Below are 27,659 nucleotides of genomic sequence, written 5' to 3' on the forward strand. Positions count from 1 at the left end.
TCGCTTTCCTTCTCATCGTGATTTTTTTTTTACTATTTGTGACAACGCTGCACTGACGGTTATCTGGCGGTCGGCAAAAACAATCACGGGACATCCATCCGATCGTGAAGTTGCTTTGCCCTCAAATGAAAAAGCCAGGATTCCGTGTGTGGTCGGGGTGCTTATGGCTGTTCCTATTTTTTTTATCCATCCCAGTGGTAGCTCATTGCCGCGATACAGTCGACATAGTCTGGAGCCTGCCGGGGGATAAAGAAGTCTATCACATTGACTCCGAACCTCCGAGGCATTGGAAATTGTAAATAATCAATCAGAGTCAGAGCCCTCGACACCAGTGAAAATCCATAGCACCCCAGGACATCTGAAATGCAAGTCCCCCCCCCCGCCTGCCCCTCCACCACCCCATAGCCCGATCTTATTTTCGTAAAATTGTTCTCTGCCAGAACTACAGGAAGTTCAAAATAACCCCACGCTCTAGGCTCTAGCGAAGTGTGAGATGGCAGAAATATATATATTAAACCCAGTTAAAGTCACTTGCCGTTAATTCAGGAAAATGGGAATCATCCAGGTTCGTGTGATGTTTAGCTCTTAATAATTCCCGACTAAGGTTTAAAGCATTCATGCAGTAACTTTGTCTACCAGTCTCTCCATCGGTCTGTCGGTCTGTCCGTCAGTCTGTAACATCGGGTCACTAGAAGGGTGATAAACACGATCCAATATGCATAAGCTTGCGTTGCAAACGCATTTACCTCCCTGATTGTTAACCGGTCGGCTTCCGTGCCGCTCATGATATATTTACGACAAACGAACGAGTATTGGATAATGCGTCGTAGAATTCCAGGCGGATGTACGATGTTCTGGTTAATTTCAGACCCAAATTTCGTGCGGGAGGACGACACGGCAGAGACTCTGTGTGTACGTGAACCACTGACACGTGCCGATACGAATTAGCGTCCCTGCCACCGAACGCCGCGCGCGGTTCCCTCTCTCATTATGCGACGCAGTCTCGGCTCGGCGTGTAAAACACGTGCTGCGGGACACACACACACACGCAAAAACACGTGTCATATTCCAATTAAAACATGTCACACGCACCGATAACAGGCAGCTTTAATTTGACAAAGTTCAGAGTTCATCAATTTTTTTGTCTTTCAGCAGGGAGTTGGAAAGGTGGCGGGGGGGGGGCGAGGAAGGGGAGGTGGAAGACGAGACTATAGAGAGAGGAAAAGTTCGGAATGCAATTACCTGCGTGTGATTTTGTCGGAAGTCACCGATAGACGTGTTGACGTAAAACGGGCACAATGGGCACAATCTCTCAAAGCCAAATGGTGTGGGATGGGGGGCAGCATAATGAGATTTCTTGGAAATGTTACAGTCTCGGAGAAAGTGACACGTCAATTATCCTGCTAAAACGGAACTGCGCGCTCTATGGAAATGGGACAACGGGAAAAATGCGTTCCCTCCCACTGATCCATCCCATTCACTTTTCATCACGTGCGCCGAATAGCCTGCCTGCCGGCCAGCCAGCAAGCTAGCCGGCACACATTTTACGTTTCATCCGAAAACCACTAGTTGAGTCGTGTTAATTATTTCATGGCTATAGAATAATGGAACGCCTTATATCGTGCACACGGCATATTTATACGCTATCCTGGTAAATTATGTAAATGGACGTTCGCCTTTTTTTCTCATTCATTTTGCACAAAAGAAGTGCCCGCGTCGTTATAGACACTCGACTTCATGGGATGCCCCCACTGGACATAGCAATGAGCGCCGGAGAAATTAATTTAGCAATTAAAGGGAAGGTTGAGTATGATATACATATTGAATTGCAAATGAGACTGAGTAGCTAAAGAATGTAATAGCAAACACATGTTCCCGGCAGGTCCAATGTATGAAATCAAATTGGGCAGATTTACCTTCATAGCCTAAATTTCAACTGTGAACATTCATCATCATCACCATCATTCAAACACCCCTCCCCCCACCCAAAAAAAAAAAACTATAATAGCCCCGGGCCCCCACTAAACTTAATTGGCTCAGAGTATCCCACCATATGGCTTTTGGTCTTCCCCTTGGTCACTGACCTGTGTGTGCCACTCGTGCCAGTTGCCGTAACCTGCCTCTTCCATCCGGCACATTTGCCCCAGTCTGCCGGGGTAAACAAAGCAGCAGATACAGCTGAGATCGCTCGTGGTTCGAATGCACGCCGGTGCCAAACGCTCGTAACACATAGTGCTGCAGCCTGTCCCCCCCCCCTTCAAAAAAGAAGCCTACTTCGGCGACACTAATAGTTTTAAAAGACGAGAAATGTACGCTGCATAATTTATTTAAACGGCGGTCGCAACAGCGGAACATTTTGGCATTTTTATTGTATTATACTGGTCAGAAAAAACGGCTCGACTCTGCCGTGCTGCATGCCAAGCGAAGAAAAGGTTTCAACTCTTATTAAGCTAGTATTGAAAATTTAATGTCATTGAGAAGAGAAAAAAGGGGTGGGGGGGGGGGCGATATATGCAAATAGACACTGCGCCTGCAACAATTTGTAGCCGCTTGCAACCATTGGCTTAGCGATGTCTTTGAAGGTGTTACATAATTGACATTTTCATATACATCCATTTTCTCCCAGTTGGTTCGCATGCCCAACGTTCGGGCATTTATTTTACGGTAGTTTATCTTTAATTGTAGGGTGGTCATTGATACAAATCAAACAAAATGATCACTGCCTGAACGTGAGCATACTACTATATATAAGATGTTATGTTTATGATATAAGTCAGTCATATAGCACGTCAGTTCAATTATGACCGTAGTGCATTACTGCTAGAATTCAGCATCTTCATTTGGTTATGATGAACAAAAACATATAATTGATCATCAAATTCCAACGTCCTCTGCAGTGTATTCAAATGTCTTGTCTGTCTGACAAAAACAATATCTCACAACGCTCTTTTTAAATCAACGCTGAATCAATAACCTATCATGGGCGGGGGGGGGGGTGGGGGTGTTTGACCATACTTCACCCCACGCTTGTTAGTTTCGAAGTTGTCAAATTCCCCACGGCACCGGGAACGGTGATTACAAACAGCACTCACTGCCGATGTAAGTTGTGACCGGGAATTGAACTCAAGTTCAGCAGATTCTTAGGAGAAATGGGGCAATGCAAGGCGTGGCGCCACCACCGCTTCACCCTAAAGCCACGTGACAAATCACGGACGACCAAAATGCGATGAAACTGGGGCAAATGTCGCGCAAAACTTAAGAGTTTAATTTGACCGGAGCGTCAACGTCACCTTCCCCATCGCCCACCTGAAACTGTGACCCTTCGCGCTCCCACGAAACTCCACGCGACACCGACTGTCACGTCGCATCCATTCATGTTGAACGACGGGTCGCCCTCGCCGCGTTGGCAGGGGTGGGCGATTCTGCCATCTCAGCTCTTCCGACAGAGGCCGCGTCGCCTGGGCCGATGCTTTGTGACAGCGGCTTCCTGGGCCAAACCCCACGGTGGAGTCGAAGCGAGCCGCTACTGCCACCCGCTCCTTTGCTGGGCTCTGTTATCTTTTTTTGTGTTGCTGTTGTTGTTGTTGGCGTAGCGCTGTCGCATGAGACCCCGCGAGTCAAGGTCACGCAACTCCCACTGTATCGCAACGCGGTGGATTCTGTGTGGCTGTGTGGCTACAAGCGAATGCTCTCCTCCCCCTCCTCTGGGTATTTATTTGTGTATATATATCTAGGTTGCTGGGCGCATGCCCAAAGCGCCATGCGGTCAGCAACAAACAGCGCTTTCGAGGGTGTAGTAGATTGTGTTAAACAGGTTGGGTTGTTTTTAATGAGAAGGATTATACGAACCTGGGGAAATTAGATGACGGTGATGATGGTGGTCAAAAAGAAAGCCAAAGTGGAGCAGTGCAAGCGAAGCAGAAAGAGACGTGAGCTGACCTGCTGTATCAGGAGTGGGTGGGTGAGTCTGTAGGTGAGTGAGTCAGTGAGTGGATAGATGAGTGGGTAGGTGAGTGAGTCGGTGCGTGAGTCAGTGAGTGGAAAGATGAGTGGGTAGGTGAGTGAGTCAGTCAGTGAGTGGATAGATGAGTGGGTAGGTGAGCGAGTGGTTGAGGAGTTCGTAGGTGAGTGGGTAGGTGGATGAGTGGGTGTGTGAGTAGGCGAGTGGTGAGCTGGTAGTGTAGCGGTTCGCACGCTGCACTACGAACCTGGCGACCCGGGTTTGATTCCCGCTCGCTTCAAGCACCAGTGACGATTATCTAAACCGGTCCTGGGCCTCCACTCGGTCGACTCAGCCTCAAATGAGTATCTGGTGCGATGTGTAAACATCGCCGCTAGGGAAACAAAGGCGGCCGGGCGTGGTGTTGGCCACCCACCCCTTCGTGTGCCATGCCGGCCTTTATAGGTGCTCGCTAATAGTACTTGCCCCTACAATCTGTTAAGGCTATACGGGGGATCTTTGTCTTTGTAGGTGAGCGAGTGGGTGAGTACGTTAATGCTTGAGTGCACAAGTGAGTGATCAGGTGGGGTGGGTGGGCGAGTGGCTGTCTCATTGTTGTTGTGGCCTGCAGTCGTCTGATGGTTGAACACGTCAGTGTGGCGGATGAGATGATACAGATCCAGCACGGTCGGACAGGGCACACCAAGTCCTCAACACGGGTGAAGGGGGGAATCGATGACTGAAGTTTATCGGAACCGTAACCATGGTGGTGGTACTCTTAGGTTTTTTTTCGGTAAAGTCACGTAGGTGAAAAAGAAAAAAGAAAATTAATAAAAATAATTATATTTTTTAATTTTTTACCTACGTGACTTTACCGCAAAAACCTAAGAGTATGAATCCTTGCAGTCACGAAAGCTTCAAATCTAGACATGGTGGTGGTGATGGTGGGGACAGTTGCGACAGCAGTGTAGCGGTTTAGCGTACTGCGCTATGAACCAAGTGAGCCGAGTTCACAGCCAACACCAGTGACGATATATGTGAACCGGTCCGTGGCGTCCCCTAGGTCGATGTGTAAAAAAAAAAACATTGCCACTAGAGAGACAAAGGCGGCCGGGCGTGGTGCTGGCCACCCAGCCTCTCGTGTGTCGTTATGGTCGCTCACAGCACTTGCCCCAACAGTGCCCCAACAGTCTGTTAAGGCTATACAGGGGATCTCTGTCTTTCACTTTTGACAGTAGCGAGACGAAAGTGCCGTGTTTGTAGCGATCTTCGAGTCAACGGAGTGGAGCTCGGGGCTGGAGAGGCAGAGCGTTCGCGACGCTCATTACTGCCGTTGAAAAATTAAATCCTGGTCGAGGCTGTCGATAAAACAATTTCAAACTTGAATTCAAAGCGAAGAAGAAAAATTATAATTATAGATTAGAAATCTCGGTAAATAGCAGAGATGCCACCGTTTACAGCATCAACAGCTTAGCCTTGCGACATTTTATTTTTTTAATTCTGAAATTAACGTATTCATTGTATAAATGTGTATGGAGTATAAGAGCTGGAGTAGGAAATCAGTGGTTCGTGCACTGCACTACAAACTCAGTTCGAGTCCCGGTCACGGCTCACATCAGTGGCGAAGTGACTTTCAAGCCAGAAATGGTCATCCCCTTGACGTTCAGTCAACAAATGCCGATGATCAAAAGGTTTTGGGGAAGCCTTCATCCAGCAGTGGATTGACAAAGGGCTGTACATTGGAACGTGTCCTGGACGGACGTTCACCCAAGGAGATGGAACAATGCAACGAGCTCGTGTCCCTTTTCTGTGTGGATCGTCACTTAGTCGCGGAGATGGTGAGAGATGGGGACGGAGGGCCTTGGCAAGGCATTCATAGAGCAGTGGATTGAGCGTGGCTTGAGGATGACGGTTGTAAAATGGTGTGGATTGATGGACAACCTCACGCAGGCAGCAAGCAGGCAGCTGTCCCCGGAGCGTGGGCCGCGAACAAGGCGCGTCACGTGACAGCATGGCATGCCTGCCAGCAAAACTCCACGACCTCACTCCTGAAGCCCCCTCGTCGCGGCTAGCAGACATCGACGTTGGCATTTAGCTCCTTTAACATATTGTCCTAATAGGCAAATACTAGACGGGTTCACTGCATTGGTTCGAGGTGGGGTTGTCTCTGATGATGAGATGCTGAATGCCACGGTCAGTCCAATGTTTGTTTGCGTTGTGGCTGTGGAGCTGATAAGATGTGCTGCAAGAAGGCCATGCAGTTGGTGGGTTCTGTAAGGCATTTTTTCGTATTATCTTAATGTGCGGATACAAATATGGGAAGGAGGCATTTTAATATTATTTATCCACCGCATAGATTGTTGTATTGCTGAACAGAGGAGACTCTGAGCCACGTAAGATAAATGTTGAGCGACATCCTAAGGAAAACTGAATTCAGTTTCAGAAGGAGCTTCCAACACATGTGCAGTGGGTTCACTGGAGACACACACTTGACTTTGCAGGCAACACGTGTATTCTAAGACCACAACGGGATATCTACATAAATGTACACGGGATAACGATATAGGTGGTAACTACCACTGTTAACTAGACCACAACGGGGTAACTACATAACCGGGTCAGGTCAGTAACACATTGCCTGACCCACGACGCCGAACGTGACGACCGAAACCCGAAGATCGAAGAGACGCAGCACAGCAGGGTTCATTCCATAAGACAGCCCGGATCTGCTCTCGGGACCTCCCTCTTATGCCCCTGAGCGTGGCCTGGCTCCGCCCTCGGCCACGCCTTCTTCTGAATCCTACCAGAAGGTTCTGGGCCATATATCACGTGTCCTTCTCGCCCTCTCTTGGCCGCCATCATTATCCTGTCCTGGTGACGTGCCCTCTCGTGTTCACCCAGACTGTCACGTCCTCAACTGTCCTCTCTCTGACAATCACCAGAACCATGCCTCCTAGGGCCCCCTTCCATGCCATACACAGTCTGGTGCCAGAGAGAGGCTCTAACACTCACAGTTCCACTCTTCTGTCAGTAGCTGGCGCTAACACCGTAGTGACCCAATATACGTCACTACACATGGAGCGACACGTCGGACATCGTGTCGAGCAACAAAGATCAGAGAGAGAGAGAGATTGCACGGCACAACCGCAACAAACCGACACGGTGAATATTCGGTCTGAAATTCACACAGGAAGAGTCAGCGAGGGCGAGCGGGGGTGGGGGTCATAGCCCCACATTTGGAAAACACACGAATACGAGACGTCTAGACATCCCTCAATATAAAAAAAAAACGTTCATCGTCTCTCGTCGTCTCAAGATAAGGAGCTCGATACAACTCGCTTGGCATCAGTTTTGCTCTTTGTGTGTTTCGTGGGCGAAGTCCATTTGAAATGTGGTTCACTTTGGCTTTGAGGGTTGTTTTTTTTGTTTGTTTGTTAATGAAGCCCTAATGGTGCCGGAGCGGCCTCTACTGCTGGCACTGTGCATTGGCAGTCTGGTCATGTCACGGGCTCGTGTGTCTCCCGCTGGAAGAGACAGGAGGAGAAGGATGTGCAGGCGAGTGTCGCGTGCCTTCACCAGAAGCGACGCTCATTCAGCACACAGTGTTCCGAGCAGAGCTCAACGTGTCCCCCATTAAACACAGTGTTTAGTGATGCTGCGTTGGCAGTGATGCACAAGCATAAAAATGTTTTAAACTTGACACGTTCACCAATTACACTTCCTTAAAAAAAATATATATATACTCACTCTGCTTATCTGGCCTGCCTACGTGCTGTGAAGAAGGACCATTGCCCGAAACGTCGCCTATTATTACGTACATTTGATATTCAAGGCCGCAGTGTTATTGACGAAAGTATCCCCTAACGCGAGACCCGTTAATTTACAGGCTGTCAAAAAACACTTCGAGGCGTAACTGTGCACAGCGCAAAGCATCGCAGGACAAATCACGTCGCTCGCTCCGTCGCTGGGCTGTCCGCACTCAGCAAGTCACGACGCAGTGACGAACGTTGCGCCGCAGACGCTCGTTCACGTATCATCGGCGTTCAAAACAAAAAGTGCGGTGACAGCTCAAGAAGGCGGCGAAAGAAATGTCTTGCCTTTCAAAATAAACGCCGCTCAAATGCTGCGCGCACGGTGCGCCGACGGAGCCGTGTGGCATCTCTGCAGAAGAGGAGCATTTTTTTTTACTGGGGAGAGGGGGTGGTGATGGTGAGGGTATGTGGATGGGTGGTGAGTGAAGGTTACGCCATGAACGTTAGAATTACAAAGTAAAGCAATTTTCCTGCAAGCGACCAAAAATGTTGTTCCAACAGAGTCGCACTAAACACCGCGGACGATGTGCACGCTGTCCAAATTGCATGCCCCTTCCACTTTTGGGCGGCTGTAAAAAAAATATAAAAAATGGGCTTGGCGCTGCGGAATTGCAAAACATAATGACGGAGGCATGTATTGCACGCGGTCATAATTTATTTCCCTGTGGGCATGATGCAGTTATCTCACATGATTCATCCGCATTCATCGTTTCCCGTCCTAAAAAAAAAATACCCAGCAGCATCTGTTTTCCGCAGCAGAAGTGGAATTCTAAATAAGGATGTCACTGCTTAATGTGGCCACGTATAATCTGTCATGCATCACTGTGCCAGCCTGTGGGGGCTGTTGGGGGATTGTGCGGAGGGAGGGAGGAGGGGGCGGGGGCAGGGGAATTGCGGTGACAGGCATCGTTTTTTTTCTCATCGTTCTCACGACGCACAGGGCCGGCGACGAACAGGTGTGATAGATAAGAGTTCATTGCATTTGTAGAATTCTGCAAGGTTATGATAAGAACGTGAGATAAGCGATGATGGCAGGGAAGTGGAGAAAAGAAAGGGAACTGTCTGTGGCCTGCAGTGTGGTGGTGGCGGCGGTGGTGGTTGAACACAGCGTGGGTGAAAGCGAATCGCCGAGGAACCAATGAGACGAGTTCACAGGAGGGGACAGCTACGACAAGTAGCGATAGAAGAGCGATACGGAGGCGGCTGACACGACCGGTGAGAGAGCGAGTTTTACGGAGTGAATCAGTGAGTGCTATTTTGTCACTCAACCTGATTGCTTTACGGAGAATTCTGTCAAGTGCAAGTAAAGTAGGGGACCGGGCGCTCCACCCTCCCAGTATGACAACAGGCGCGGGCAGCAGTGGTAAGCCTCGCATTGTGTCGAGATGTGTCGCAGCAAGTATTGCCGGGCAAACCGTTCACACTGACGCATCGCTCGCACGAGGTGTGCGCCTCTCAGTTCCGTTCGTTCCGATTCGTACGAACTTGTCCACGGGCGTTCGCCACGCAACGCCACGGTCCAACCGTGTTTGCGGCCGATGTTTTTTTTTGTAACGTAATTTTCAGCAAAAAAAAAAACCTGAACAACAACCCAACAGATGGTCGGTCTACCGTTGAAAAAATCTTAGCTGCTGGTGCTCTTTTTTATATTATGCTTTCATAATGATTAAATAAACGTATTACCTTCATAACATTATCTTTTTAAATTTCTGGCAAAACCGCTTCGTCAAGTGCTACCTTCACACTCTGTCTAATTAATAGCAAATGTGTTGTCAAAAGAGTGTGCCCTATGCTCCATGCAACGTGTGTCAGGGAAATCCACGTAATTACCTCTAATGCAGAGCTCTTCCGTCTCTCGGGTAACCAGATATATATATCGCTTACAGAGTGCAGAGGTGAATGCCTGCTTTAGTTGTCTTGTCCAGAATGTATAAAATCACGTGTATTTATATAGCCAAGTCCACAACCCGAGCAATCGAGTCGAGCAACTTGGTTGCATGCAATTGAATCACGTATATGTGGACGTATCCGCAACCGGTTGTGAGCGGTTGCACAACCAGTTGCTCACAGCAGAGACGGGAAGGTTAAGTTGCTCGATTTCGAGAGTAATTTGGTTCTGCATGGGATCGTTCAGATGTGGACCCAGCTTCGTAATAACCTGGGTAGTAATACACTGGGTATTAATATGCTGGATAGTAAAGTCTTCGGTAACGACTTTCTTCCCGTGCTACGAGGAAGGGTCATACAGAGAAAAATCGCTAATTTTCTTTATTTTTTATTTCAAGGCCACAGTGTTGTCGAGTGTCATGAGGTTTATTGTTTGTTGTTGTTGTTGGTAATTGTGCTTGTGCACCACTGCCAGCATGATGATGATGATACTACCCATTACTCGAGGAAGCCTGCAAGAATTTCAATACTATTCTCGGAAGAGTCGTGCTACATTTTGATGCGTGGCACATTCCATGATTGAGCGTCTTTGGCTACACGCGAGAGGAAGCTGGGGTGCTAAGAAGAAATCCTACCCCGCATACGATACTCATAACTCCAGAGATAGCTTCAAGAATCCAGGTCTGTACCGGCATCTCCTGGCCACTCAACAGTCCGATGACAGAAACACTTGCTATAGTCCCACACAATCTCCCCATCTAAATGCCTACGAACCAGGAATTTAGCCAGCGTTTTGGAGCGAAACGTCGGACACTGTGTCGAAACGACGCGTGATACAACGCGGCAACAGCCATTGCGTAGTTTAACACGTAGGCTTTCGCGACCAATATTATTCGTAAAAACACTTTTTGGGTTCGCCATTATGGCGAATTGCCCGATAATGCTGGATGTAATAACCAGCGAAACGTCGAACTAAAATTTTTTTTGTAAATGTTGTGGATTCACTCTTCAACACACCGGTCGGCGAAAGTCGTGAACTATTTGTCTTTTGTAAACGTGACACTTTTTTGCTGATTGGCCGTGTCGGGCGATGGAGGGTTACGACACATTTATAAATAACGCGCTCTAACCCAAAAACCTTTATGATGAGCTATTGCGTAGATGACGCGCGGCACAGCAGCGTTGACGTAACTTGTAGTTTATTTTGTGTGACCGGATGAGAGCTCAAGAGACCAGCATGCGTGTCAATTGCAGGAGCGACCTGGTGTCATCACAGTGACAAAACTCACGAACAAAAGCGCTGTACAACAATGAACAGCGAATCAGAACAAAAACAACACGTAAAATACGATAAAAACTATCACGTGAAGAAGCGAACAAAAATGTCTGCAACATAAATCAATGTTAAAGCTAAATATTAAATTCCGCGCAACGCAAATTGGCTCAGGGCAGATTTACCTCCAAATTAAACGCGACTCAACTTACAAAACTAAGCTACCGAAACATGAAACAGCTGTAGGTTGACTCTACGGTAGTACTCACGTGTAAACAAACAAGGATACATACGAAAAGCAATTGCAAGTGGCACAGGTTCAACAACTTCTGCCAAGTTGCCACGTTGCTGCATGAGCACTGCCTATGAACAGACACATGTCTATCGGGCTGAGTGATCGCCTATGAATGTTTTTTTTTGCGTGCGTGTTGCAGCTCATGCAGGGAGCGAGAACGCAACATCAACGCAGCAGTGGCACAGAGGATAGCGCGGTTGAAGAGGATCTTGCCTGTGTAGTTAGATTAAACAAAGTCAGTGATTCCCTGCTGCACTGTCACTTATTACCTGGACCAAGTGGTCGAAATTCTGCATCCCTATGGCAAGGGTGAGTCTCTCCATTGGACAATCACTGGTGACTTCGCGACTCAGCGGTACATATTTTATCGACACCGGAGGGATGATGGGCCGAGTCAACCCCCAAACCAGGCTTTGAACTTGCAAGCTTCCAAACGTGAAGCCACTTGCCTCTCCAGCGCTTGCTCTACCGCTGAGCCACCTTGCCGATTAATCAAGAGACCCACTCCGTCTACAATCCTCCAGGGCGGCTGGGAAGCAGGGAGCCTCTCTTCCTCGCGGCGTAGCGTTTGTGCTGAGTTTTAAACAAGGATGACCCCCCCCCCTCTTCGGGGTTGGGGGGGGGATGGAGGGGGGGCACTCAGATTAACATAGGTCTCATATTCTTTAGTTTTTTCGGTAAAGTCACGTAGGTAAAACATTTAAATTAATAAAAGTAAACTTTTACCTACGTGACTTTACCGAAAAAAAAACTAAGAATATGAATCCTTGCAGTCACGAAAGCTTCAAATCTAACATAGGTCTCACCAAATGTTACGGGTCAACACCCGCAACAATAGCTGGGCTGACAGGGTGGTGGTGGTGGTATCAGCGGTAGGCACTCGAGGTGGAGGAGAGGCTGATGCTCTGTTGGACATCATCGTCCGGATCAGGAGGCAAAGGGCGCCCGGAGCAAAGGCACGGCACGCACGCTCTCGCACGGCGATGCCCGCCGGGTAGGTCCCGTATTGCCGCCTGTGTGCGTCTCTTTGCGTGGGGAGCGGTAGTGTAGAGCGGTTAGCGCGCTGCGCTATGAACCCGGCGACCCGGGTTCGATTTACGCTCAGTGACAATTATTCGAACCGGTTCCTGGGCCTCCCCTAGGTCGACTCAACCTCAAATGAGGACCCGCTCCGGTGTGCAAACATCGCCACTGGGGAGACAAATGCGGTCGGTGCAGGCCACCCACTTCCTCGTGTGCCGCGTCGGCATTCATAGATGCACGCGAACAGCACTTGCCCCAAGAGTCAGTTAAGGCTACACGGGGGATTTGTTGCTGTTGTGTGTCTTTGTGTGGGTCAGAGACAAAGAGCGGAAGTGCAGTTGTTAGCGTGCTGCGCTACGAGCCCGGAGACCTGAGTTCGATTCCTGAACCCTTAAATTAGTATCCTTGTGTGTACGTGTGTGGTGTGTAAACATCGGCGCTGGGAATACAAAGTCCTGAACAGCCTGCATCAAACCCTTGTGCACCGTGCCAGCCATGCCGTAACAGATCGCACGGAAGATCGTTGTGCGTGGCTGTGTGTTGGTGTGCATTGCGGGCACCGGTCGTGCAGAGCGGCGAGTTCGATTCCCCCGCTCACGATGAACACCAGTGACCGGTCCCGGGCCTCCCCTAGGTCGACTCAGCCTGTGGGCGACCGCGGTTACCCGGGCGGTGGCGGAGGGTGGAAGGAATCTTGGTCGTGATCGCGATGTGTTTTGACAAGCTTTTGGGGTGGGCAGGACACCACGGCGAGTGTAAGATAAGATAAGCACCGTGCCCTCGAGGGAGTTGTGGGGGGTGGGTCGGTGGGCACGGGAGGGGTCTGGGCTGACAGGTCACCCAGACAGACGCGCCCGCTGGCACCGTCACAACCTCGTTGCTGGCACGCCGCTGGCTGAGACAGATGCCACGGGACAGCAGCGAGACGCTCACTCGGTTGGGCGGCGTAGCCCCCCTCGCGTGACTCATCTCTAGGGAGTCCGGGCCCAGCCCGGAGAGATGGCACGGGCTGCGTGATGTGCCAGAGCAATGGGAATCGCAGTTAATGATAATAATAGTTGAGGTTTATTGTGTTAAATTTTTTTGTGTGTAATATTCATTTGAATTAGGCCAGGTGGGAAATCATGTTGGCGGTACAGTAGAAGAGAGTCCTGTTACTGTTATGTGAATAATAATAATAATAATGAGGATCACATTGATTTTAAAGGATTTACCTCTGGACTCCGTTAGCAATAAAACAACGCCTCCGTGTTCCCATGCAGCTGCTTTACAAATGCCACTCGGTCCTCAAGCATCTTGGTGGCAGCAGTCCTCCTGCACTGCTCGCGACTGTTATCATGATCATCACGCCGTGTCTGCCGATGATGTCCCTGTGCAATTCTAAACTAAACTACTTCAACTAAAACTTCTACTTTCATTTGACCAGGTAAAGCTCCATTGAGCTATGCAGCTCGTTTTCAGAAGCGACATGGTCACAAATGATAGCCCAATGAAGTGGCTTATCACGTGGGAAAACAACTGGAGGACCCGAAGAAAAGTCCACGCCAACACGGGGAGAGAGACACACGCAAACTCCAAATGTACAGGCATCAGGGTCGGGATCTAACCCACGACTTCCTGCATACCGGGCTCGGTAGTTAACATCTCGCCACCACGGCGCCGCATTCCTCTCGGTTCTAGTACCTCCTCTTCCGCTCCACAAGTCCATGTTTGATTTTTATTCCCGGTCGTCATCTGCGCCTGCATCGTTAAACTCGCGTTGCCATTCGTGTTTTGCTGGATACTCCGTTTGGTGGGATACTTTGGTTGGACGATTGAGTTGGGTAAGGCCAATGGGCTGAAACATCGAGCTTTCGTTTCCGGGAATAGAGTAAAATAGAATCCTGTTTTCTTTTTTTTTCTTTTTTAAACAACGATATAATAATGGTTACATTGCATTTGGAACGTGCAGATCAGCAGCAATAACAAGAGCAACACCGACAATACCAATTTCAGTATATCGATTGGAATCATGTCGCTGTGCGTCAACGGTGAGATCTCCGTTTCAGCCGGGTAACGGGAGAGAATCCCATCCTGGTTTTATTTATTTTTACTGAAATAACGATCAACATGAGCATTACATTCTTTCCCCCCTGCAGCTGTTCAACAACAAAAGCCAGTCCTGATAATAATAATAATGATGTGTATTCGTATGAAGTCATTCGACCTTGATATCAGGTGTCATTTTCAACTTGAATGGCAGAAGGAGATTTCTGATTTTAGTTTTTAATTAACCTGACCAGACATTTTTGATGATACAGTTAACGCCTCGTACACACGAGCGCGTTATATCTGATGTTTTCTTTAATTAGTCACGGTACACTGCGTTCTATTCTTTATATATATATCTCCCCTTGCAAATGGGAGCAGTTAACAATGAGCTGTCACCTAACAACAAGTATATTTCAAAGAAATGGCTCTCTAATAGCAGTCGTAACCAGCCGGCAAGGTGTCTCAGCGGTAGAGCAAGTGGCTCGCAATCGGAAGGTCGTGAGTTCAAATCCTCGTCAGGGGTTGACTCAGCCCATCATCCCTCTGGGGTCGATATTTTTAATACCACTTTGCGCAGAAGACACCACCGGTTGTCCTTGCATATATGATCCCCCCCCCCATCCCACGCCACACGAATGTGGAATTTACACCACTGACTCAGAGCTGTAAACAGGAGACGAGCACCACTAGCTCAATGTTCGTTTGAGCGGGGAGTCACTCTGGCTTACTCACAAACACATATTTTCAGGAAGAGATGCACGATGCTGAGCTTCTCGGCAATGCAAATCCAGCATTCTCTCGAGTTGAGGATCATCAATTGCTTAACTCTTTGTCAATGCAGCCATGGGGATTTTAATTGACCACAATTGGCCACGCTGGGCAGTGCAGGTTGGTGCGGAAGGAGCGTGGCCCTGAACCCAGATAGATGTCACCGTGAATGTTGGCCGTGACCAGTAATCGAACTAGTGATTCAATGATGAACGGAATTTGTAAATAAAATAATTGTGTTGGTTTTATTTATATTTTTCAGTTCATGAAGTTTTCAGTTTCAGCTCTCGTGTGTTCATTAAAACAACTTAATGTGCCTGTAATCTCCGTTACAAAGTGTTTTATCGCTAATGTATTCCGCAATAGGATTTAAACGAATTATACTGGCGATAGAGTCATTCATCAAAAAGCCTTGTCTTCTTAATGCAGAAATTCATTTAGAGTTGCTTCAGTGTGTGGAAGTAATGGCAGAGGGGGTGGGGAGAGAAACAGAGGCTCCAGTTGCATTATAGCCAGAGTAGGATGGAAGAATGTGGCCTATTCTGCAAATTCATTCACATCGAGAAAATTAGGCTCCATTAGGATTGCGCTGCCATTCAATTACAGCGGAGCGAGTAAATGTGAGCTATGCCCGTCTCACACTGATAGATGCCAGCAGCGAAGCTCGGGGCCTCTTCACAGCTGTGGCAGACACAATGCCTCCGAACCTGAGCAACATGCGGTGCTTTCTGATTGCTATTTCATTACGCATTCTTTTTTTTCGTCTCACGGTAACGTGCACACCCACGGGCGCGCACGTGCGCGACGATTTGTCTAACAACGAGGATCTCAAATGCCACGGCGCCGATTGAAGTCTCGCGCGGAGATTGCGGGAGGCTTCAGCTGTGTCGCCCTGTAACGAAAGTAAGCCATTCTCTCTCGTGGTACGTGCCTCCCATTGGCCTAGGGTTGTCACCTGTCCTGATTTTTTTTCCCCCAGGATTTTCCATATTTCTCGGGTTCATGACGAAGGCTTTTTTGGGGTTAGCGCGCACAAATATAAATGTGTCGTTAGCCTGCCACAACCCTACACCGCGATTTAGTGAGGTTTGTCACGTAAACAAAATGTGGCAATTAAGTTACTACTTCAGCTCACCGTTGTGTGTTGGAAAGTAAATCCGCGACATTTACAATATGAGTCCCTCGTTTCGCTGGTACGTGTGTCCAGCATCAGCTGGGGATTTTGCCAGAAGTTGTGAGGTTTGCAATGATAACAATCCCGGCAAGGCAAAAGCGTTGAGCAAGCAGTTGGAGAGCTGGACTCTTTCTCGTGATTCAATAGGAAACTGAATGAGCAAATAAAATAATTGCAAAAGCCTTACCGGGGTTGTTCATAGCCCTGGTATTTGTCAGTTGCGTGGCGATGATGACGATGATGACGATAACAACTCAAGATGACGCATTCACGTGTTGTGCTCCCCCCCTACCGGTATCATGAGACACTCCTCTACCTGTGTTTGGGTTCCGCTTTTGTTTGCACCGCCGATGTGGCGACCCCACGTTGGGCATGTGCGTAGAGGGCAGTTGGTCGAAGCAAATGTCTTGATTCCAGAAAGACAACGCGTTCGTCAATAACACTGCGTCGCCTTCAAATTAAATGGATATTTAAATAGCAGGCGACGTTTCAAGCAACGATCCTAATCTTCGCAGGCACGTACAGAGGCCAGAGAGGTAGAGTTTAGTTATTTTTTTTTAGTTTGGTATCTGTTCTTGTGCACCTCTGCCAGCGCAGCAGCCTCAACCACACAATCCGTCTGATTCCAGAAAGCGTCGCTGTTTCGACCGGTGTCTCGATGTGGGCAACGTTCACACGACGTCAGTCCGCCAGCGCAGTGGTCCCTGGCAGGGCTGACAGAGCGCGGGAGGGCTGCCATCGTCGCTGCGGCACGGAGGCTCGATGAGTCTCTACACGGTGAACACGTGGCAGGACAACATCCGCCAATGGGACACCGGGCGAACGACGTGCGTCTACCGTGACTAATTATTACCCTGACACTGTGTCCGAGATGCACGCTGCATCTCCTGCGAAGTCCTTGACCTGATGCGAAATTTAACGTCGGCACCGTGGCGCGCTGACATGCTTTGGTGACATTTTTCGACAAACTGCATCGTCATTTTTAGTGACGAATGCCACGACGCAGCCGAAGAGCTCCGCTCGGGTTTTCATGGAGGCATCAGCTGTGCTCTTGAAAAAAGCGAATCATACCCGGCAAAAGGCGTTCTGACGTGCATAGTTTGGCGGTTATGACGATTGCTAAGATGACAATAATTATAATGACGACCAGGATGATGATGATGACTATTGTGATGATGTTGATGACAGTGAGAATAGCGATGCCGACGATAACTGCCGACGGACATTGATGACGATGGCGATAGTTTGGGATTCTTAATACGGCGAACAATTTCAAACGGACGTGTGAAAAAAAATGAGGTCATTTCACAAAGGCCTCGTTTGGAGATATTTTCGCAGAAAGAAAAATGACGGTGTCACCACGTCGCTCGCTGTCCATTTCCTTCAAACTTCAGCGTGAATAATTGACTGCGGTCACTTTTGTTTAACATGGCATTCATCGGCGGAAGGGTGAGGGGCGGACGGGGGGGCGGTGGTAGAGTGTGGGGGGGACTGTCGCTCTGGTTCCTCCTGGGTAACACAATCTCATGAGGTTCGGTGGCTGTCGCTACGTATCGCCGCTGCGATGCTCGCCCGCTCCAGACGCCTCCTCCGCTGCTGACGGGACGAAGATTCACAGCCGAGCTCCTTCATTTTTAAGAAGCACACGACAACATCAGCAGCTGCGGGATGCGCTTAACGAGCATCATCCCGACATGAAAAATTCACGCCGCATTTCCAACGAGCCGGACGAGTTTCTTCCCCATTTTTGGAATCGCTGCACCATCAGTAAATACCCCCCCCCCCACACACACACACACCCCGCCACTGCCTCCTCCTAAATGCTGGAGTTTTCTCTATACAAGTCAAAGGTGCAGCCCTGCGATTGCTTGATCGTGCCACTGCTGGTGGATGGACGTCCACTAGAGGAAGCTTTTAGAAAGCCCCACTCGAGAGTATTTGGTCTACTTTTCTAAACAGATCAGCCGTCTTGGAAGAGGTGGGAGCAGGGCTGCCTAGCAGGGGGAGGCGGGGGTGGAGGGCAAAATAAATTCTCCCAATCCCTGCGCCACGATGGGTCGGGGTTTTTCAAACTCCGGACTAAGGATGCCCTGGGCATCCAGAAGTCTCTGGGCAGCCATGGACGAGAAGCACTCACTCTTTCTCCCACCGCACGTGACCCTACTGACCGACCGACTGTGGTAGAGCAATGTGTATATTCTGCTGGGTGGACGGAGAGGAGGGGGTCGATTTGATGAACTTGCACCATCGTCTCAGCTACCGCGCCGTAAGATCGAGTTGAACCGGCGACCTCTTGTTTGTCAGTTCGGTGCGACCCGAACAAGCATCAAAATAGGGGTTTTCCCCTTTTTTCTGGCAACAAAACTGAAACCTTATACAAGGAGTGCGCCATTGGCGTCATCTGGTCCAACACCATATGAGACTATGCTCTAAGAAAAGCTTTCGCGGGTGTGGACCAATCAATTTCAAGGACAGTGCATACATTATCAGAGTTGTGTTTTTGTTTGCATTCCGACCCCAAGTAGTGTGGTCAATGCAAACATGACTCCTTGTAAAAAAAAAGTGTCAGTTTTGTTGCCAGATAAAAGGGTAAAAAAAACAATTATCATATTTTGCTACTAGCAAAGGAGGTTCTAATGATGTCTACATTAACCACAATACATGTGCTCAAAATGCAAACAAAAGACACACTCTGATAATATATGGATTGTCCTTGAAACTGATTGGTCCACTCCAAGGAAAAAAAAACCCTATTCTTATATTTTGGTACTGGCAAAGGAGGTCTAATGATACCTAACAAGCATCGTTAAAAATTTAACTCCGTCCTTCGGACGTTGCTAAAGGTCCTCCCACCATCAGAAATGCCAGTGCAGTCAGAAAATCAGCCACTTCAACCGGATGTGTATGTACACAGAGTGTGTGTGTATCCTGCGTATACATCGCGCTGATGGAGTGGTGGTGCAGCGGTTGTCCTACACCACTGTGAATCTGAATCCGGTCACTTGATTTTCATTCCCGGGGAGAGGTGGGTGGGGGGGTGCTTTATGACCATCCTTTGCTATACTGGCCAATGGGGGTTGGTAGACGCGAGGAGCATGGAACAGCAAACCAATGGGTATTGATTGATGCACATCCTTCGACTGACAATGCAGCTCTGCAGTAGCCTATTACACCTGTGATAGGCGCCTTGAGCAAAGGCGCTCTATGCATAAAAAATAAGAAAACAATGCTAGGCGTGCATGTATGTATGCATGGTATTCGCCCGACCGAACACTGCGCGTGCCCAATCGTGCTCGGCTTCAGAGATCTGACGAAAGCCGCTGGGCGTTGCAAGCGATGCCCACCACCTTCACAATGGCAGCATCGCGTCGTCGGGAGGTACAAACACAACACGAGCTGCCCTCGCCTTTTGCTCCGAAGGGGCGTACCCCCACCCCCCACCCCCACCCACCCTGTCAAAACTTGCCGGTCAATGTTGTTCGGTTGATTGATGAGCATGTTCGCCAAACCCATAGGTCGTCATTCATCCCTCGTGTTGTTTACTGCATTATGGACGACGCGATCAGACGCGCTGCGAGTTCCACTCGCACGAGCTCATTTGTAATCGTTTGTTAGCGTTGATAACCACACCGGCGTAGCTCACGGCCCCTCGTTGATGATCTTCGTACGATTCTGCGTGTCGCCCGCTGCGACGCGGTTCGGGTAGACGTGGTTATTGACCTCGAGAAGAAATTGGAACAAAAAGTGAACCACCAACAACGACACCTCGCTGGTCTCGTGAAAGGAGCACGAACCATTACCAGGCGAACTCCGCTCATCCTTGCAGCAGCGCCTTTTGGCTGACCGTCGAACAAAGACGGCCACCGCATCGCGCCCTTTCGGATGCGCAATCTGTGGCCGTCTGGAAAGCTCGTGCTTTCGACATTAGGAACTAGGAAGCCACTCGAGTTTTGGCACTTTGAAACTCATTTAATTGGAACTGCTTTTTGTGTTTAGTTTCTTGTCCTTCGTCCGCACCTCCGATGAGTAATGTTGGCTACGTACGATGCGAAGAAGTTCAACATACACACATACATACGTACAAACATACATGCGTGATCGGAATTTACACCGAGAGACATGAGCAGGAACACATAGGGTCGAGAACATACGTTCCAGTTTCAGTTTATTTATTAGGATTTACCCGGTGAGCCATTCGGCTCTTGATTTGGGTTCAACCGCAATAAACAATAAAATACACCAAAAATGTATTGTACACAAATCTAAACATCACATACGTAAGCAATAAAATCCTACAGGAAAAGCACAACCCGTCCATGCTGCGTACAAAAGTGCGAAAAATTCCATACGTAGATCAATGGGCACTGCCTTATCGCACAAATAAAAGGTGAGCATTCTTGGGTAGGACAGGCCGTGTACATCTGGCAATATCTACGTATAATGTACTTACCGTCATTTGCATTTCAGCATGGTGAAGTATGGCCAAACAACCCCCATGATTTTCACGAAATGGAATAGCCCCTCCTGCAGCAGTGGATTGGCATGGGCGTCTGATTCCGTGTGAACCGTCGTATGTGAGCCGTATTTGCTGAGAAGACGTTGACCCACTTGAGCAAAAAAAAAAAACCTTCAACGATTTTATTCGGCCTTTCAGAATGTTGCCAAATCAGCAGTTCGAATGAAAGTTTAATACAATTCTTGCGAGCACATAGAGAGAGAGAGACAGAGAGACATAATTCGGTGTTGAAGGTGAGTGTACGGGAGCCTGTTGAAGTTCGGAGATCAATGTTTAGGCGGCGCGGGTTCACACTTATTGACAGGACCCGCCGGCAGGCTACATTGTAGGTGCGTTGCACCGTGGGCCCATCCATTATATATTTACCATTAATATGAAATGGAAACGTCTTCCAAGCTTTTTTCTAGGACGGAATTCGACATGTGTCCGCCCGTGCGCACTATGCAAACGTTCGAACTGAGAAACCGATGGAAGCGAATCTGTGCTCTCCGAACGCGCCCCAAGAGAACGTCAACTGAGAGGAGATGGAGCCGTTAATGCGACTCGTGCTCCGTGGATCGCTCCGTTCGCAGGATTGTGACAGATGGCGGCGGCGGCTTTGGGGAGGGTTCATCCAGCAGTGGATTGGCCATGGATGATGATCGTGGCGACCATTAGTATATGAGCTTATGCGCGTGTGTGGTTATAGTGATACTTAATTGACTAAATCGCCTGAAATGCGCCCTCATCTCGGCAGACCCTCAGAAGCTAAGGAGGCGTTGACGCTGGAGAGTGGTTGGATGGGCGACCACCATGAATCAAGACAGGGGTTACAGGCTGCTGCAGGGGATACGTTGCCGGTAGACGGTCGCAGTAGATCTAAAATCCACGACTTTCACCTTAAGCCTCTCACCATCATTTGCAATCAACCATTCGGCAATTAACCTTAATAATTATCAAACCGGTTAAACATGCTTGGCAGTGCTGATGCCGTTATTGTCCCGACTTAGAGGAGGGTCTCAGTTCGGGAAGCGCATTCGCATCGAGATCTGAGCTCTTGCAACAACAACCTTGACAATGCCGGGTGTAATCTCCAGCGTAACATCGCGTAAAAAAATAGCCTAAAAGAGTAGCTCGCTTTTTAATGTAAGCGGTGTTTCTGACATTTTTATTAAATTGGCACGTTCGGCCACGTGACAACTTGATTTGTTTGGCTATTTCCGGTGGTGAGCGAGAGTGCATCGCTCTAATTGAAGTTATTAATTATCAGCAAAACCCATTGTTGTATCGTACTATGCTGCAACATCTATGCTGCCCGCCTTCACCCACCAGCACTGTCCAAGGTGCTGAAGTGTAGGAAAATAACCATCATGACCCGCACATGTTTGGAGAAGCATTCATCCAGCAATGGAGTCACAGATTGGGATGCATGCACTTCCATTCTTAGATGGGGCACGACTAATCGATTGTAATGCGATTGATATAGATAGCCCTGCGGATTGCTGAAGAACTGCTCTGGTGGTTTTGTATCGGGTATCGTCACACTTGGCATTCCGTTAGCCTCCAAAGATTATGGGTAATAGAGGCGATCGTCAGAGAGCATTGCATTTTAAATATCGCGGCTTAATGTTGCGTCGCTGAAATTTTCAGCCGCGAAAGAGATTAAGGTTCCACAGTGGTCACAAATGCAGCAATTGCAAGTGCTTCACTTGTGCCTTTTGCTAAATACTTGTTTAATTAAAAACACACTTAAATGTTGTGTGTATTCAAAATGACTCGACGCAACCCAGGGCCGCCCTTGCAATAATAGTCAACGCTGCTTGTGCCTCAACGGATCTGTATTTCATCTCCTGGTAAAAAAAAAAAAATTCTGAGCAAAACAATCTCGAAATGGAAAAAAAGTTTGTTACACCTCGGAGCAGGAGAGGGAGGGGGAAGGTTGGACGGGAGCTCCATCTCCCGACGGGCGGTCCAGAGGAGGGAGAGGCACCTGCTGAGACGGCTCGCGTGAAATGCCAGCAGGTGCCGGCGTTGAAGACAGAGAGAGAGAGAGAGCAAGGGCAGCGGACAACGCGAGCCCTCGATTCCGAGTCCCCTCTGCACTGATTACACCGTTGCTAGGGCACAACTGCAATCACACGAGCACCACATTTTTTTTTATTCTTCTGAGAGGTATAATTTGATCTTCCTAGCCATTGATGTGTTTTTTTTTGGTTGCCGACATATATATATAACCTCTGCACAAGGCATTTGATATATGTATGTGTCCCATTGCAATCATACTTGTCCTTGCTGTCACATTGAAGATTCGAATAACTGGCAAACAAAACAAAACCCCGATGCATTGCATGGAAATAAGGCCGTAATGAAATAATAATCCGGAAACCCATATCGCTTAATTTTTGTCCCGAAGAGAAATGCATTAATGTTCTCCCGGTGCGGCTGTAGTAATTTAAGCATTCGGAAATCCATTAGCGGACCTCGCGGAACACGCTTCGGCGAGACGCCGCTGTGTAATGTGCACATCGTGACGATGTATCATTCGCCGAAGAGAAAACATCAACCGTATTCATCTTAACCTATGGCGTTATTAGGCGGACGTTATTTAACCGGCACGCACGCATCCACTGTCGCGGGCACGCGCGCGTGCGCGTACGTGCGCGCGCGCGTGCGTGCGTCTCCTCGCTGTCTCCGTCGGTATGTCGCGTTCCCCAGCAACGCTCCCCGGGCAAAACGCTGCGTGTTACCGGAGCCGGTGCGTCTTCATGAGCGGCGGTGGCGGCGACGGCCTCATTATAATTACGAGCCAGAGCGTGGCGGTGCATCTGGCCCTCCGTCCCACCCATTAGTGGCGATGGCATGGGAGGGTGAGCATACACATGGCTTCTCGTTGATGTGCTGCTCTGTCTGATTAGCCAAACGCCTCGCTATGCGTGGGACGGTGGTTGGGGTTAGGCTGGCCGACGGGCGGGTAGGGGATGGAGGATGGGGAATGTTGGCGGTGGACAGTGGTGGTAGTGGGGGGGGTGATGTGCTTAGTGGGCTGCATTAACTTAATTGCATTATAAATATAGTGTCCTGGATACATTTGCCAATGTGTTACACGGTCAGCTGTTTTTCTTTTTCTCCGTCGCTTTCAGCCATTGCCACCACCTCATTTGCTCCGGGACGGATTATTGTCATTATAAAAAAAATTTGTTTGGACCGCCTATTTTTTTCGCGGCCGTGCTTCAGCACATCTCTCCGATGTAGGTGCCCGAATTGTTGTGCCGCGTGTAGTTTCGGCACGACGGCCGACGTGTCGTTCCGGCACCTTCTGCGGGAAGTGAATTGAGGAACTCGCCTTCGTTCCTCGGTCGAACAGCGTCGACGACTGCTTTGTCGCCTGTGACTGATGCACGTCGTCTGGCAGGAAAGCGGCGACGCGGCTGGGAAGCTTCTTCAGACACCGACGAGAAAGTTTCCAGAGTTTGGAGGCGAAACGTCACTTCGAATTTCACGAATCAGTTGGCGGAGCGAAACGCGGGACATTGTGCCGAACATTAGCCGAGAGAGATAATTTTTTTTTTAATGCTGGGTACTCCACTCGTGTTTAGCAAACCGGCAGCAGAGGAAGACAAACTAAGCTGACCTGACTAACGTGCCAACCACCACGTGCGTGTGTACGTGCACTCGCGTTAGCTTCGTCCACAAACAACCCCCTCGCCCTCTTGCTGCGCTACTGAAGCTGCTTCACACCACGCACACCCTCCCACACGCGCACACCCGCACACACGCGCACACACTCCCACACGCGCACACACGCGCACACCCTCCCACACGCGCACACCCGCACACACGCGCACACACTCCCACACGCGCACACACTCCCACACGCGCACACACTCCCACACGCGCACACCCTCCCACACGCGCACACCCTCCCACACGCGCACACACTCCCACACGCGCACACCCGCACACACGCGCACACCCTCCCACACGCACACACCCTCCCACACGCACACACCCTCCCACACGCGCACACCCTCCCACACGCGCACACCCGCCCACACGCGCACAACCCTCCCACACACGCACACCCGCACACACGCGCACACACTCCCACACGCGCACACACTCCCACACGCGCACACCCGCACACACGCGCACACACTCCCACACGCGCACACACTCCCACACGCGCACACACTCCCACACGCGCACACCCTCCCACACGCGCACACACTCCCACACGCGCACACCCGCACACACGCGCACACACTCCCACACGCGCACACACTCCCACACGCGCACACACTCCCACACGCGCACACACTCCCACACGCGCACACCCGCACACACGCGCACACCCTCCCACACGCACACACCCTCCCACACGCGCACACCCTCCCACACGCGCACACCCTCCCACACGCGCACACCCGCCCACCCGCGCACACACTCCAACACGCACACGCACAGTGGCGACGTCTTCCCGCCCCCCCTCACCCCCGCTACCCCCCTCCCCTCAGCCCACTTTGCCAGAATCAATTTGAGAATCACGTATTTTGTCGTCGTCATAAAGCGCAGATTCGTCCTCTCTTAGGTGATGTTATTTTAATAGGTGTTCGTGACGCGTGGCGTGACATGGTTGGCATCGGCCCCTGTGGCAACGGATGAAATCGTGCCTCCCCCTCTCTCTCTCCCTATGATGTCCCCCTCTCCGTTGGCCGGTACCTTGGCCTCTTCCTGCCCATTGGCCCCATTGCAGTTGCACCTTTGGGATCCCACGACCTGTCCTACTGGACAACTGTGGGAAAAAAATAACTTCATAGCTCATCGGATTTCTCCGGTATGAATGCATATTCTGATTCTGTCTCTGTCCTCGTGTTCTCAGGATGGACCTCTTGTTAGATTAGCTGTCCTGGGAAATCTGTGAGTCTTCCCAGGACATTAAAGAGTCTCGGTTTGCAGTGGCGTTAGTAATCCACCGCTCAAGATGATGCATTAACAAGTAGTTCTCCCCTCTTTCGGAATCGTGAGAAACTCTTCTGCTCATGATTTATTTAAAAAAACACCACTTTCGTCGTTAAAATTGTATGAGGGTGACGCCTTGGGAAATGTCGCCTTATTCAGAAGGAATGGTATCCGATCCTCCGGAGATCAAACAAATTATTTGGTGATCCTGCTTTTGCCAGCGGTGCACAAGCACATAAACTAAAAAAACTCAACACATTCATCAATAATAACATTGGGGCATTAGAAGGAAAACTATTTCATAGGTGATGTTACGGAGAATGATGGCCTTTTCTTTAGAATTGCGTTTTGTGTTTAGTTTGGTGTCCTTTTCCTTGCACTTCCGAAGCGCACGGTTGGCTACGGACATCGCGAAATGAGTTCAACACGCACACGCACGCAAGTACGAATGGTCCTCCTTCAGAGCACATATAATGAGAGGCGGCAGAGAGTCGGAGACTGCACTTTACACCATGGGACCTGATGAAAATGACTGAAAAAAAACTATTTCCTGATGAATGGGTTTATCAACTGGCACTTGAATAATTGCATGTTTTACCTAAATGACAAATCTTGAGACAGTTCTGTATGAAGGCCACTGCTCAAATCATCAGCCTATTATATGACTGATCAATCATAATTTTCATCCCTTAGTCATAGTTCTTTGACCATACTTCACCGTGACAGTTAGTTCAGTGGTTTTCAACCTTTGTTTGGCTGCTATACCCCTGGTTGAATTTAGTTTCAACCGAGTGCTCCCCCTTTGCCTGAGCCAACATGGTTCTTGAAAATGAGTGTACGAATAATGAACGACAATGTCATAACCAATTGTCCAGTTTGTGAGGTATCCTATCGAGCTCGTAACTTCACTAGAATAAAACAATGAAGGCTTTGCACGCGCAACGAAATTTGTTCGCGCGCTCGCCTTTTACTCATGGAAACCGCAGTGTTTACGATCAATGAGTTTAGAAAGGTATTTAATATCGTTCTAGGTTTCCATATGGATTCAAAAAAATGTTTCATCGTAGGTATTTTACATTGGCAGATTTATACATGATTTTTCACAAATGACTCCCATGCATGATATCATTTCACACAATTATAAATCACATCACGTACCCCCTCTAGGACTTCTAGATTTGAAGCTTTCGTGACTGCAAGGATTCATACTCTTAGTTATTTCGGTAAAGTCACGTAGGTAAAATTAATAAAAAATTAAACAATAAAAATCACGACGTTTCGGAGGCAACACAAGCTTCCGTCTTCAGGTGAGACCGTCACAGCAAAATATCTGTACCTTATATACCTTATATAGGACATTGCCACGTCACCCACAGGGGTCCGCGTACCCCTGGTTGAGAACCACTGGGTTAGTGCACGTTGTTGAAGGTTGTGGGGGGGGGGTAGTTGGGTCAGATATCACTGGCCACTGACGTTACCCGTGTAATCAATCTCGGTTCGTCGGGCTCACAGTGCAGCTCACAAAGCAACCTCTGCAACTCCACTCAACTTCAAATTGAAATTAATTATTTTCTCATTCTTCGGCAGTGTTCATGACAAATGTTTGGAGTGAAAAAAAAAATGATTCGGCGATAAAAGTGATGTTGTGAATAAAGAAAGAAAAACGCATCTCATTCGACAATCTCGCTGAAACTCCCCCCGCCCTCCCCGCCCCTCAAGTAGAGACAACTCAATTGAAGAACTTACTACAGCTCAATTTAAAAGTGCGGGGGAACGTTTCTGTTTAATGAGCGGGCGCGCGTAGAATTAATATATCAGAGGCGGTGATGGGGTGTGGATGCATCTTGTTTAGATGTGGAGGCCCTTCGCACCACGGTGAAAGCCCCCCGCCCCCCGCCCCTCGCCCCGCCCCAGCACGGAGGCGGCGCTCCTGCACGTTCTCGGTGCAGACGCGAAACGTTGAATGTCGTCCACATCCCTTGCGCGGCGCACCACAGGAAGG

Source organism: Lampetra fluviatilis, chromosome 19 (assembly GCF_964198595.1).
Source record: "Lampetra fluviatilis chromosome 19, kcLamFluv1.1, whole genome shotgun sequence".
Classification (NCBI taxonomy): Eukaryota; Metazoa; Chordata; class Hyperoartia; order Petromyzontiformes; family Petromyzontidae; genus Lampetra; species Lampetra fluviatilis.